This window comes from Alosa pseudoharengus, unplaced genomic scaffold, assembly GCF_046254945.1.
Source record: "Alosa pseudoharengus isolate Yale_2024_CS ecotype anadromous, Long Island Sound unplaced genomic scaffold, YU_APseudo_1.1 YU_APseudo_1.1_scf_20, whole genome shotgun sequence".
In the NCBI taxonomy this organism is placed as follows: domain Eukaryota; kingdom Metazoa; phylum Chordata; class Actinopteri; order Clupeiformes; family Clupeidae; genus Alosa; species Alosa pseudoharengus.
Window position 1 is genome coordinate 20,424,035 of NW_027468664.1, and position 13,552 is coordinate 20,437,586.

Genomic DNA, 13,552 nt, shown 5'->3' on the forward strand with positions numbered 1-13,552 from the left:
AGGCCTAGATGCCAACAGGTGGCCCATAAAGCTGTGGGGGACCTGTCCAGAGTCTTTTGCAACTTGGCACCGATCACATTCTCGACACTGATCACATTCTCGGAGTTCAGCTGTGCGTTCAGCACCTTGGTAGCCATGGTCCTAATGCAGCAATTTCAAAGTGTCTGGTCTGAGGACTGCTGGGAGAAGGAGCTGTAAGTTTTCCTCACCCCCATCTGAACGGAAAACCCGATGATGTAATACCCCCTCGTATTCTACTAAACAATTCCAGTAGCGCAAAAACCCCAGAGCAGGCTTAGTGACTAGTCGCCGCTCTTCAGGAGTAGGTGGGGCCTGTCTCCTCCAGAACTCCAATACCTCTTTCAAGGCAGGATCACCCTCCTGCATGGAGCGGATATCAGAGGGGGAGTGACCAGGGAGAACCGAAATGACTGACTGTGTTGCTGACACCACTGGGCTTGGTACTGAGGTTTGCTGCAGGCAGGCCGGGACCGATGTTCCCGGGAGACTGCACTCACCTAGGCTCGCACTGGACATATACTGCCTGGACAGAGCGTCTGCGTTTTTATTGCTACGGCCAGAGCGGTACTTGATCTCAAAATCAAAAGCTGAGCTGCCCATCGGTGTTCGGTGACACCCAGCCTGGCCGAATGGAGGTAGCTTAGGGGGTTGTTGTCGGTGAATACAACACACTTGTGGCCCAGCAGGTACTCTCTAAATTTCTCGGTCATGGCCCACTTGAGCGCAAGGAACTCCAACTTCATGGAGCTGTAGTTGTTCATATTGCGCTCAGTGGGCCAAAGACAACTCCCTGTTGTTCCTGGTAGAGAACTGCTCCGAGACCGCTGTGGCCAGCGTCAATCTCCAAAACAAAAGGCAGAGAGAAATCAGCGTAAGCTAGAACTGGTGCAGACACCAACCTGGCCTTCAAGGCCTCAAAACTCTCCTCACTGAGCTGTCCATGCAGCCTCAAGACCTTGGCTAGATCCACGCTTGGATTTCGCCCCCAAGAGCTCTGCCACCAGCTTATGGAGGGGGTTAGCGAGCTTTGCAAAACCCTCTACAAAACGCCTGTAATAACTGGCAAACCCAAGGAATGAGCGTAGTTCTGAAATGTGGCGGGGCCGCTGCCACTGGGCTACTGCTTCAATTTTACCTGGATCGGTGGCAACTCCCATGTTGGAAATCACGTGTCCAAGATAACCAACCTGTTGTCGGAAGAATGCACACTTTTCTAAATTGGCCTTTAAGCCTTCTTTATGAAGCCGACTAAGAACAACTTCTAACCGTTGTAAATGCTGGGTGACACATGCATTCCTTAGAAAAGGGGAGAGTCTTGAGCTAAGCACTAGAGCAATGACAGTCAGGTATGTACGAGCATGACACACAAAAATAAAAATGTAACACAGTAATGAAAAGATAATTGATTCCATGGGCACAATGAAATGAAAAAGAGACAAATCCCACTTCTACTGAAACCTTGTGTTTCCTTGCATATTCTAATTTGTATCATATCTGGACTGTTAAAGCAGACATAGAATGGGAAATCGTATTTTTACTTTGGCTTTGTTGAATAAGGAGAGTTTATTGCATGGCCACAAAGCAACTGCGAGCGGCAAACAAAGTTGTTTCCTCGTTCACATGAAAATCTCTTTGAAATTATTAAAAAATAGGGGGATTCTGAACAAATACAGAGAGTGTGAACACAGACTGATGCAAACCATCCCTCTGATCACCACCCCCTTCACACGTTATGGTATCGAGGTGGAGACTCAAATAGAAATTGGTAGAGCCTGTTGAGAGCAGTCTTCGACTGCAAGGCAACCAATCAGCATAAAGCTCACTTAATTATTCATGTGGGTGTCAGATATCGAGGCACTACATTTTTATTTAGACATTTAATACCCCAGACTAATTATAGAATTGTAAATGGGCTTGTAAAATAGCATCTGAGCAAGTTTTTTGACGGACTAAAGTTGCATACCTTTAGAGAACATGGGGGCATACTCTGTTCATCCATTCTATGTCATCTTCAAATGTAATTTGATAGTGTGATAGGTGTGTCACATAGTGAGACAGTCTGCCTCCGAATCATGTTGGGAAAGGAGCAAGCTTTTAATCAATACACCTGCACACACTCCTGACTGATTGACTAAAGCCAGTTTGTGACACCACGAGGAAGCCTTTGCATTGCACTCCGATGGTTGGAAATAACACTGAGACTGAAGTGCACATTTAACGGTTAACCGCTGGTCTGAGACCAAGTGCTCAGAGCGATAGAGTCTTTGGTGCCAGTGAATTACCACAATTGCTGGACCGTTGTGGCCACACCTGTGGCCCCAGCAGTGGGCCTCCGCCCAAGAGAGAGCAAACCGCAGCCACCAAGCAGATGGATCTCTGGGCTCATGGAGGAGCAACAGCTGAGGTTCTTCACCTGTGGAGCTCAGACTACCCTCCCCCACAAGGGTCTCCCTCTCCTAGCTCTACAGTCCAGGAAATGTGTTCCACCACCCTATACATCCATCCATACATCCAAGTCTTACTTCAGCCACCCCCCCCCCAACACACACACACACACACACACACACACACACACACTGTGATCTCAATTATGGCACCATCGTAGTATCTCTGAATAATCATCAGTGCAATGGTTCCCATCAGTGGAAGAACAATCATGACCTACAAGGTTCCTCATGCGTGTTAATTTACATTTAAATGATTTTGAGATTTTGAAATCTAACGGCGGCTCTCCTTTTATCCTATCTCAAAGCTCCTTTCCTTGCACTGGCCCTCCCCATCCAAGCAGATAGGGCTTCAGCGAGGCCGACTCAGATAGCGGGTTCAGTGAGAAGGTTGGGGCGTCATTGATGGCTACACGTTTAATCACGCACGGTGTGATGGATTGTGGGGAAGCGGTGCATACGTGACTGCTCAGTGGGCTCTGACAATGTCCATGTGTGTGTGTGAGTGTGTGTGTGCGTCTGCGTCTGATTGTATTGTGTGTGTGTGAGTGTGTGTGTGTGTATATGTGTGCATGTGAGTCTGGTCTTATATGTGTGTCTGAGTGTGTGTGATTGTATGTGCATATGCATCTGCATGTGTGTATGAGTGTGTGTGTGTGTGTGTGTGTGTGTGTGTGTGTGTGTGTGTGTGTGTGTCCGTCCTTTGGTCTGATTTTAAAAGGTAATGATGAATACAGAGAAGAGGTTTTCAGAGGATTTAAGGATTTATAGCTTAAACTATCATCATGCTCGCAGTTCTAGTCTTCACCTTTAGCACATGTTTACTACATGTATTTCTCACTGCATAATATCCATATTAAAGTCCAAGCCTGAAAGGCAAAGTGGTTTGGCAGATGCAAGAGAAAATGCAAAATTCTGCAGTAAAAGAGATAAGTGATTTTTTAATAAAATTTTAACATTAAAATGATGTTGTCTTTTTAAAATCTCTCCATAAACTATAGTAGGGTGGCTCTGTGATGTTAGACGACGAGTATGTGTTTACAGTGCATGTAAATTGAGGTTCTTGTTATTACCAACTGTTCTAAGTTTACAGTCCATATAAGAGATTCATTTTTAATGAATAGGGGACTCAAGCCGACTCGGGTGCAATGTTTCTTCTGATATCTTGTATGTATAACTAGAAGGCTGTGGCTTGGTGACTACATGCCTTTACAACTGAATTCTGAAAGCAGATGAAAGGGAACTTCAATTGAGGAGTAATAAAGTTACTTAACTGAACAATAACTGAACATTGAATGTAAAACATATTTTGTTCAGGCATGATTGAGACATGCTTTGTTCAAGCATGATTTATTTTTTTTAGTATTAAGGTACGATGAAAGCTTATGCAGAGTATTATTCACATTCTCCCTGTTTCTGGCATTTTTCAGGATCTAGGCCTGGGAATGGGAAACAAACACATTACATCTGTCATTACAGACTTGCATTTGTAGTCTGGCCCTGCCTGCCTGTGTCTCAGCTCATTCTATTTCACTGAGATAACAGTCTGGCTCTGGTCAGTTTCTTTCAGTTACCAGGGGCCTCATGTACAAAGACTTGCGTGGATTTCATACTAAAACATTGCGTACGCGCAAACCTGAAAAGTAGCGTACGCACAAAAAAATCCTGATGTATGAAACTGTGCGTACGCAGCATTCCACGCAGCTTTTGTTTGTACATCCCAGGGGGTCAAGAGCGTGCAGGCTGCATGGAGCATTTGGAACCAGCTCCATGCACGACGTTGGTCCATGCGTCATTTCCAGCTTTGTAACTGGCGCATGGTCAGAGTCGACTGGCGCTGGATCCGAACCCCAGTGTTCAAGATGGCGTTGACTATGAATTGGCCGGATTTACTAGCCTAGCCTCCACCATTCATTTGTATGGAGGGCGGGACTTAGTCACTCTCTCCAGTTATATATAATACCTCCATGGTACATCCCAATTAACGTGAAATTAAGCGTACATGCACGAGCATTACACTCCACCCTCTCTCCTCCCTCAATCACACTCATTTTAATATGCTAACTAGAAGGACATTCGAGAGCGCAGACCTCTGCGAAGACAACATGGCCTCTCCTGCAATATTAATAACAATGAAAACTCATCTGTGGATCCATTCATACTGAAACCTGTTGCAATTTGCAAAGTTTAATAATTGAAATCATCAAATGAATAAAAAGTTTATTTCCAGCGAATGCGAGGTAGAAGTGCTTATCTGACGAAATGGCAAGAATCTTATGTCTTTATATCATCTGTAATTAATTAATAACAAAACAAAAACAGTAGTGGCAGAGCGTGGCAGTGGCTAGGCTGAGACCGTGGCAGAATTATTGGTCAGTCTGCAAGTAGGTGACAGGGTTCGCATAACTGGGTTGAATGCATTTGGACTATGACAACATAACTGCATTTATTAAAAAATCATTAAATAAATCGTGTCCAAGTACCACGCATCGTGCACCCGAATGGAATAAACTCAGTTGATCCAGGCCACCTCGCCACAACATTACGATTTCTGGATCATATCCCTATATTTGCACACAAGTGTGACAATAATGTGAATGCTTACTCAAGGAAAGTCAAAGTAGCCATGCAGTCAATCAGGGAAATATCTTATATTCGCACTTATTAGTCAGCCTATCTATTCACATGCATGATCCTGTCCCATATGTATTTCTTTAAAAATAAAAACTATCGGAGATATGAAGGGAAAACACTCGGCAAATGTTAAGGCATGGGCAAATGCGTGAAGCCGACCCCATTTATCACAGGTTTTGTGGAAAGCTCTTCAGAATCTGAAATGTTTGATAAGCCAGTCATCAACAATCGCGTAACCAAATATCGGGGCTGTGTAGGCTGTTTCACATTCCCTTTTAATTCTTATCCTCTAATAAGTCTACAGTTGTCATCATAGATAGGTTGTTGCATAAGTTAGTAGAATTTGCGCATGTTCCATGTCCAAATTTAGAAACATAGGCCTATTTTCGAAGTGTTATCATTTTTAATAACCCACGTTTCACAATATACTGTGCAAATAAAGGCCTAGACTCGCGATCAACTAATGTTGTTGCACTGCATTGCCTCTAAGTGTCGCCAACTGACGATACACATTGGAAATGTGCGTACGCCAGACATGAAGTTTGCGTGGAGGACCGCACATTCTCGCGTTCAAGTCAGTCTTCGTACATCCGGACGTGAGCGTGAAAAATGGCGTACGCAGCATTTTTGTGCGTACGCAAGCTTTGTACATGAGGCCCCAGGAGAGTGGGCCAATCAGCGACCAGAAGGGATGATGTTTATTTTGAAATTGAAACTGACAGTGGGAGTAACAACGCCTGCAAGCATCAAAGATGTGCAATGGTTAATTGTGACTGTGATTTATTATGAGTTTTCAAAGGTTAGTGGTGAAGTAGGAAGAAATGTTAAGAATCCCTGATCAATGCGACTGGACCAATGATTAAAGTTCATCAAAGTTAAAGCAAAGTCTATGCCCACTGCGATGCTAGGATGGAGAGTGCCCAGACCTTCTTCACAAAGTGGATGATCTGGTGATACCAAGTTGTCTGTGCTGTGAATCACACATCATTACTGAAGGAACTCTTCCATTCAAGTGAAACTTGCTACTAGTCTTGGATGTTGTTCATGATGCCATGCAATCCCTCGCATAAACAACAGTGACCGAAGAGACTGACAAACATCAAGGCAAGGCTGACTAAATGTATGGGAAATTCCCTTTATAGACTTTGGTTATGCGTTGGTACAGTATGGTGAAAATAACGGAACAAGTAAGCCCTGAGCTTGAAGGAGGATGTGTGCGTGATAAATGGTCACTTTACTGTATGTCATGTCCTGTAGGATGCAGCAGTAACTACCAGAGAGTGGACGCAGACCTGGCTTCTCCCTCCTGCTCCGGTCTGCCCTCAGACTCACTCTGCTGTCCTAGTGGCTCCATAGTGCAGCACCTGTGAGTAACATAAAACATTTTAAGCCTGCAAACACTGAGAGCTCCACTGAGAGCTCTGGGCACTCTTGAATTCACTATAGATGAGAGAAGGTGCTGCCGTGCTTCTGGTCTGCTTGAAATCTAAGAGAGGCCTCATGTCAGTTCTATTCTAGAACACGGAATGACCCTTAGGTCAGAAGCAGACTCCTGTCAGTCACATTGATGGTGTTTTGCTACTTTCTTTATTGTTTATCTGCTAAGGCCTTTGATGAAGAAGATGGTTAGTCTATATGAGAGAATCACTCACAACAGTCGTGTCCTGTGTGCGGACTTACTTTGTTGTCTTACTGATTGCATAATCACGTCCACAACTCCTTTCTGCTTAGTGTTCTTCTTTGCATAATATGTTTTGTTCCATCTCTGTTAGGTACTTATTGGGGGGGAAATCCTACTACATATGGAAGTTGTGGTTAAGCAGCTTTGGTTGTCCAACAGGGTACTGTTTATTTATCTATCTATTTATTTACTTTATTGCATTGAGATTGTTATCTCTTTTAAAAGTGAGGCCTGGTCAAGAAATCAGCACACAAAAAGACAATAGACAACGTTACAACCTAGACTTAACTGACAGAGATTATATTAGGTCGAATGATGTTGTTCTTCTCACTATGATGTAGAGCAGATGTACCCAGTGGAGTGGACCTCTGTGCCTAGATTACAATACAAATGACACAAATGCAGCAAGCAGACACAACTACTGTATTAAAATACCAAGGCCCCTTGTAAACTCAATTTAAATGCAACTCATACATGCTCTGCCCACAACCACAATTTGCATCCCTGTGCCTATGTCTGCGTGCGTGTGTGTGTGTGTGTGTGTGTGTGTGTCTGTGTGTGTGTGTTTGACCAAGGCTTCACTCTCCTCGATAATTATGACAAAAAGAATCTTCTGTTGTTCCATTAATATTTCATTCCACTGCTTGGCCCTCTGAATAATTCACATAACATTTGGCACAGCACACGCGTTGCGCATCACATTTGCAGCTGGAAAAGACCTCTGTGACGAAGCCTTTGCCATCCCTTAGGAGCTCTTTTATCAGAGGAGCATCAAATGGCCTCTTTTGAACACAACCGAGTGAGCTTGAGACAGCCATTGGGATTCTATCATCACTTTACCATAAGTTACTGTCAAACGAAAATAGAAAAGGGCTCTTAAACATTTTGTTTTCCTAGTAATAAAGCACAGCCTCTTACAGAGTTGGGTTGAGAGCTTGACCAGTTTGTTGTTCCAGAGAACTGTCGTGATGGAAAAATAAGGGAGACAAACTTTTTTCCCCTCCTCTGATATATGTGGGTGAATTCATTTACTGGGAAGAGCAATTTCATGGGCCTTGGCAGGTCCATAAACATTATGCAGTAAGACTCTGTGGGCAAATTCATCTGCTCATGTTAGAGAGAGAGAATGAGGGAGGAAGGGAGAGCGAGAGAGAGAGAGAGAGAGAGAGAGTGTGTGTGTTGTGAAGTAGTGAAATAATTTACATGAAAAAAAAAATACCCTGCATTTGGAGCTGGAGTTGCAAGGAGCCTGCGAAGCAAACTTGCTGAGGAGGTGAATTCTTTTAGGTCTTTGGGTTATCAGAGGAGGGCTACGTGTGCTCTTGTCACCAGCTACAAAGGAGTGCTGGGGGCATGTTAGCACAAGGCAGGGTTTCAAAGGGGTGCACTCGGTTATAGAATACAGTGATGCAGCAAGCAGGGAGTGCAATGGCAAACATAGTTGATCTGGTGAGGCGCTTAGGCTACTATAATCATTCAAAGGCTGTTTTTCTTTTGAACTTTACAACACACTGGAACTGCTTGGCTATTATACGCATACAGATTCTGCAGATGTCATTTGGGATTCTAGTAAAGTGGGTATGTTTGTAAAACACTCTTATTTTAAAGAAAGAAGGTGTTGAAAAGAATGTGCATCCCATGCTGCCATACACTGTAGGTTTTGAGAATTAAGTACTGCTTAGCTGAATTCTATGAAGCTGTCACTAAAACATTGACTCACTCAAAGCCTTTGATATATTCCAAAAGTACAAGGCTGACTGTGTTTAATCATGCTCCAAACATCTGTTCACACGTCATGTGTTCACCTTTCTAAATGACTTGGGGCTCCTTGCACAACAACCCTATAGGGTCGGGGTTAGGAAATTAGAATTAAAAGTTCGTTTTGGTGAGTGGTTGTTTTGACCATTATGCACTGGCCAGTTGTCCCCGCCCCACTAATCCCATCTAAAAGTCAAATAAAATAAAATAAAACTAAAAAGGATAAAATACAAGTTAAAAAGAAGATAAAAGAGAGGAGCTGTAAAAAAGACACAGAGTGGTTTAAAACTTTAATTTAATTTTTCATTAAAACCTGTTGGGTGTAATGTTTGAAGTTTTAAAATCCACAATCTCTCTGCTCTTTTCCTCTGTAAAATAGTCCAGCCTGGGTTCCCTTCAAGGCCACAGACCCTCAAATGTGTGATGTTGTGCGTCTGGAAGTGTGTGACGAGGTAAGTGTTGCGTGTATTTTTGTGTATGTTGTGCAGATGTTGTTTGAGGCGTATGCGTAGTGTATGTCCTATAGGGCGTATGCGTAGTGTATGTCCTATAGGGTCGGGGTTAGGGTTAGAGTTAGGGTTAGAGGTTAGGATTAGGGTCAGGGTTAGGGTTCATGTTTCATGACAGTGTCATGTGTTCTTGACAGTGTCATGTCACTCTTATGTCAACACTCATGTCAACACGATTCAGCAAATCATAAACATGGACAGAAACTATCCATTTTAGAAAACAGCTCTTTGGTACACATGCCAGGGAAATGGGTGAAATACAAACCATATTTTATATTATCTGTTAAATTGCTTGTAGTAGAAATCAGTAAAAGTGGTTGTTTCATATACTAGGTGCACTCTTTAATTTTCCCTGTGCACTTGCCTTGAGTAGAACCTCGATAAGTTGGTTAATGTTAGGGTGTGAAGAATCCCAAACTTCACCCCATAGCCACTTTTTTCCTTCCCCAAAAGAGATAGGCCACTTTGGCAAACTATTGTAACAAAGCACTTCTTATTACACGTGTACTAATAATCTGTAGGTAAACAAAAGTACATTAAGAATGGACAACAAAGTAAATGATATTTCATATTGTTACATATGTTGTTAAACTGTACTTCATTATGTAGATACACCGGAACAAGGACCCTGTCAAATTAAGCATTACCCTTTGGGAATTGACCCTTCAGTATCTTTTCATATAATCATGTACTTACAATATGATATCATTAATTAGGCTGCAAGCACAGTAATGCACTTTAACAGAATAATTATTTTGATTGGCTGTAGTAAGAATTTGTGGTAAGTTCTCCTCCTTAATAATAATAACAATTATGCAGCAGCTTCAGCCAGGTAGAACGGATTGTTTTCGTTTTTTTCATACCGGCAGTACTCGGTGACCTTGAGAAACAGAGTGAGATCTATGTGAACAATCGCTGGAATTCTCCTTTAAAATTACATACTTAAACTTTTCTTTTCCTATTTTGCCTAATGGAGTCCCCTGCATTGAGAGACCACATGCAACATAGTAAATGTCAAAGTCCAAAGTGCCCTTGTTTCCAGTGTTAAGTATAGGTCAGCCTCGAATTATAGGTTAGACTCCAGCTAGCTATTTCCTCCAGATTGGGCCAGAGAGGGTTAAAGCGGAGTAATCAAGGATCTTTGATTGGGCTTTGTGTCTTGTTGAACGATGTGAGGAGGAGGTCTTGGAAGCACTGCTCATTCCTGCTTCCATCTCTCTTTTTTTTTTGTTTGCTCTTATTGCTTAACGCGTTGTGTTGTTGATTTTTAAACATTACATTTAAGTGTAAACAAATGACATGTGTAACCAAAACTTACACCCTTGATCGACCCACCGGAATGTGTGTCCCTTATAATCACTGTCAGTGTGAGGAAACATGCAGTGAATCACAGATTGCTTCACAACTGACAAGTGTAGCCATATTCCGTGGTCTGCTCTTCTTTGAACAGTTAAATCTGATTTTAAATGGACTTGTTATTTCTTTTTTCAAGTGGAATCCTAATTTCTGTGCGCGAAGCATCACACACTCAGTCTAGTAATGAAGGCATCCAGGGATGTGGATTAGGTTCATAATCTAAATGGAATCTTCTCTCTATCTCGCCTTTTACGCTTTCTTTAGCTGTTGGAGTCCTCGAGGGTTACCCACTTAAGATGAAATCGGAGGAGGTGGTCTTCCTGTAAAATGTGATTAGTCTTCTCACCCTTCCTCTCTCTCTCCTTCTGTGTTTGGCACTTGCCGTAAAACATGCCGTGCTGAAAGAGGGGACCTATATACCTAATCGACACCAATCATGGGGCTGACACATGTGAGCCTCTTTACGGTGACTTTCATGACTTGTGTGGAAATGCCAAAGATGGTTTAAGGCATATAGATGGAAGCTTTTTGATGGAGATAGAGAGTTACATTTCCTCAGAGTGTTATAGAATGACATTTTCTTCACATTAGATCTCTGGCGAAGTGAAGAGATTCTCATTTTCATCTTTCTGTGATGTTGTAAAGAGTTCAAAATGTTGTAAATGTAATGCATATGGATGTTTGTGTGTGAGTGTGTGTGTGTGTTTGTGTGTGTGTGTGTGTGTGTGTGTGTGTGCGTGTGTGCATGTCTGAGAGAGAGAAAGAGGGAGAAAGAATGTATGAATCTCTGTGTATGTGTGCATGTGTGTGTGACTGTGTGTATTTCAAGGGAGCCAAGTTACAAAGAGCTACTGTATCTGCCTGTTTGTGCACGGCCCAACACAGTGTGTTGCTATTTACTCATCCTTCAGCAGGGATGCTAATTGCATGTAATGGTCTTTCCATAGGTCAGCTCTGATTGGCCCAGGGTGGTCTTCAGGCCTATTTTCTCTGCCTACACATGCCAATAAAATCCCAGTTGAGTCTTAGCAGAGCCCCTCATTAGGCCAAAGCCTGGCTAAACCCTGTCCCACTTTATATTTATTGAATGCTTTTGATTTTGTTTTTGCTGGTGAATATCATGCGGCAATATGAAGCAGCTGTGTGTGCCTTCCTGATTGCAGGGGGTAAAGAGTCTGAGTAGTGCTGACACTGCAATCCTCACGCAGCAGCCAGCGATAGGGGCCTTCTGTCAGGGGCATCAATAATTTACGCCCAGTTTTTTTGGAGATCATGTAGCGATGGCCGTTCATCGTCGGGTGAGCTGATGCGAGGCGACAATGAGCTATCTGGTCCTTGGCGCAGAAATCGATGCCCGGCGGGCACGGTGCCACTGCCATGTCCTCGTTTTGTAGACAACTGTCCACCCAGGGGACCATGCGGGCACCAGTTTCCGGTTTAGGACGATGGTCCGCATGAAAACCAGCCACCGAAGAGCCCGATCCGTTTCACGAATGATTCATGTGACATCTGTGAGTTTTTATGCAACCACGGTGAAAGATTTATGACCGGTGCCAAAACAGGGGACACAAATTGAATCCGTGAGTCAGACAGTTATTTATGGACGTGTGTGGAGAGGGTTCAGAGTAGAGAGACTGTCGGCGCCATGCTCGTGTTCTCTGTGTGGGCTCCAAAGTAAAGATTGACAGGAAGAAACAAGTGTGTGACAGTCAGATTATAGACTTGTGACAGAGAGTATACAGTATGTATGTGTGTGTGTGTGTGTGTACTGTCAATTTGAATTTCCAATAAAAACCTGTAAGTGAGCTGGTGTGTGTGTATGTTGAGGGTTTGCTTTAGTTGTTTGTGCTTTGTGGGGCAAGTCCTTTTAAAAAAAAAAAAAAAAACCCTCATCCAGTGGCTACTCTCTCTTTCCTCTCCTATTCCTATATCTGCCGGTAGCCTCCTTCCTTTCCCTCCACTACATCAGTAAGTATAGCAACTCAACTTATGAAGGTACTCTGCTCACCTCACCCTCTGTGACCCCCTCTGAGAAAAATTAAATATGAAAAGCTTGACATTTGTAAGGATTTCTTTTGACAAGCACAGGGCAAGTGGCCTCAGTGATCTGACGGAGTGATCTCAACACTGAAGCATTTATATCTTCTATACTGTGATGAATGAGAAGTTTAAAGAGAAATTCAAAGACTCAAACTTGTGAAAACAACCACGTTACTCTCAGTCCTCAGGCCTCTGTCTGTGGATGCTCTCTGTCTCTGGTCAACTATCATATCAATGTGCTTGTATTAAATGGTGGGCAAAGTGGGCAGCCGTGGCCTACTGGTTAGCGCTTCGGACTTGGAACCGCAGGGTTGCCGGTTCGAACCCTGACCAGTAGGAAGCGGCTGAAGTGCCCTTGAGCAAGGCACCTCACTGCTCCCCGAGTGCCGCTGTTGTTGCAGGCAGCTCACTGCGCCAGGATTAGTGTGTGCTTCATCTCACTGTGTGTACACTGTGTGCTGAGTGTGTTTCACGGATTGGGACAAATGCAGAGACCAAATTTCCCTCACGGGATCAAAAGAGTATACTTATACTTATACTTAAATGTATCAAGCATCGTCTTTTCACTGTCAAACATGTTTGTTTTTATATTATACAGAAAAAGTTGGGCATCTTCCTTCCACTATGGGAGTCTATGCAGCCCATACTGTAGAACCATCTGGTAAAAAAGTGTTTAAACACTGATTCAGGACATTCACATCATTCTTTTCTTGTTTGACTTGTCTGATATAATAGTATCAAGTTGCCATGGTAACTCTGGCCTGTTGGGCTGTTTGGCCCCGTCATTGCTGCTTGCAGCTTTATTTTAGGTTTTATTGAATATAAAGTGTAGAGACGAGGATCACACTGACCAGCGGCAAGCGGCAGGTTTCCTATTGTTCTCTATGGCTAGCGTTGAACAAGCTGAGCGTTGAACTTGGTTCAACTTTCAAAGCACAACGCAAGCATATTCAATTGACCGATCGCAAGCCCCGCCCATCAGGCGCAGATGAGCCAATGGCTGTCCAACAGCTCCCGACAGGCCGACACACTCCGACAGCTTCAGTTCACAGCTCCATTGAAATGCATTGGAAGCCTTAATTTTCGTCCATTTTTATGGGAGCAAAATT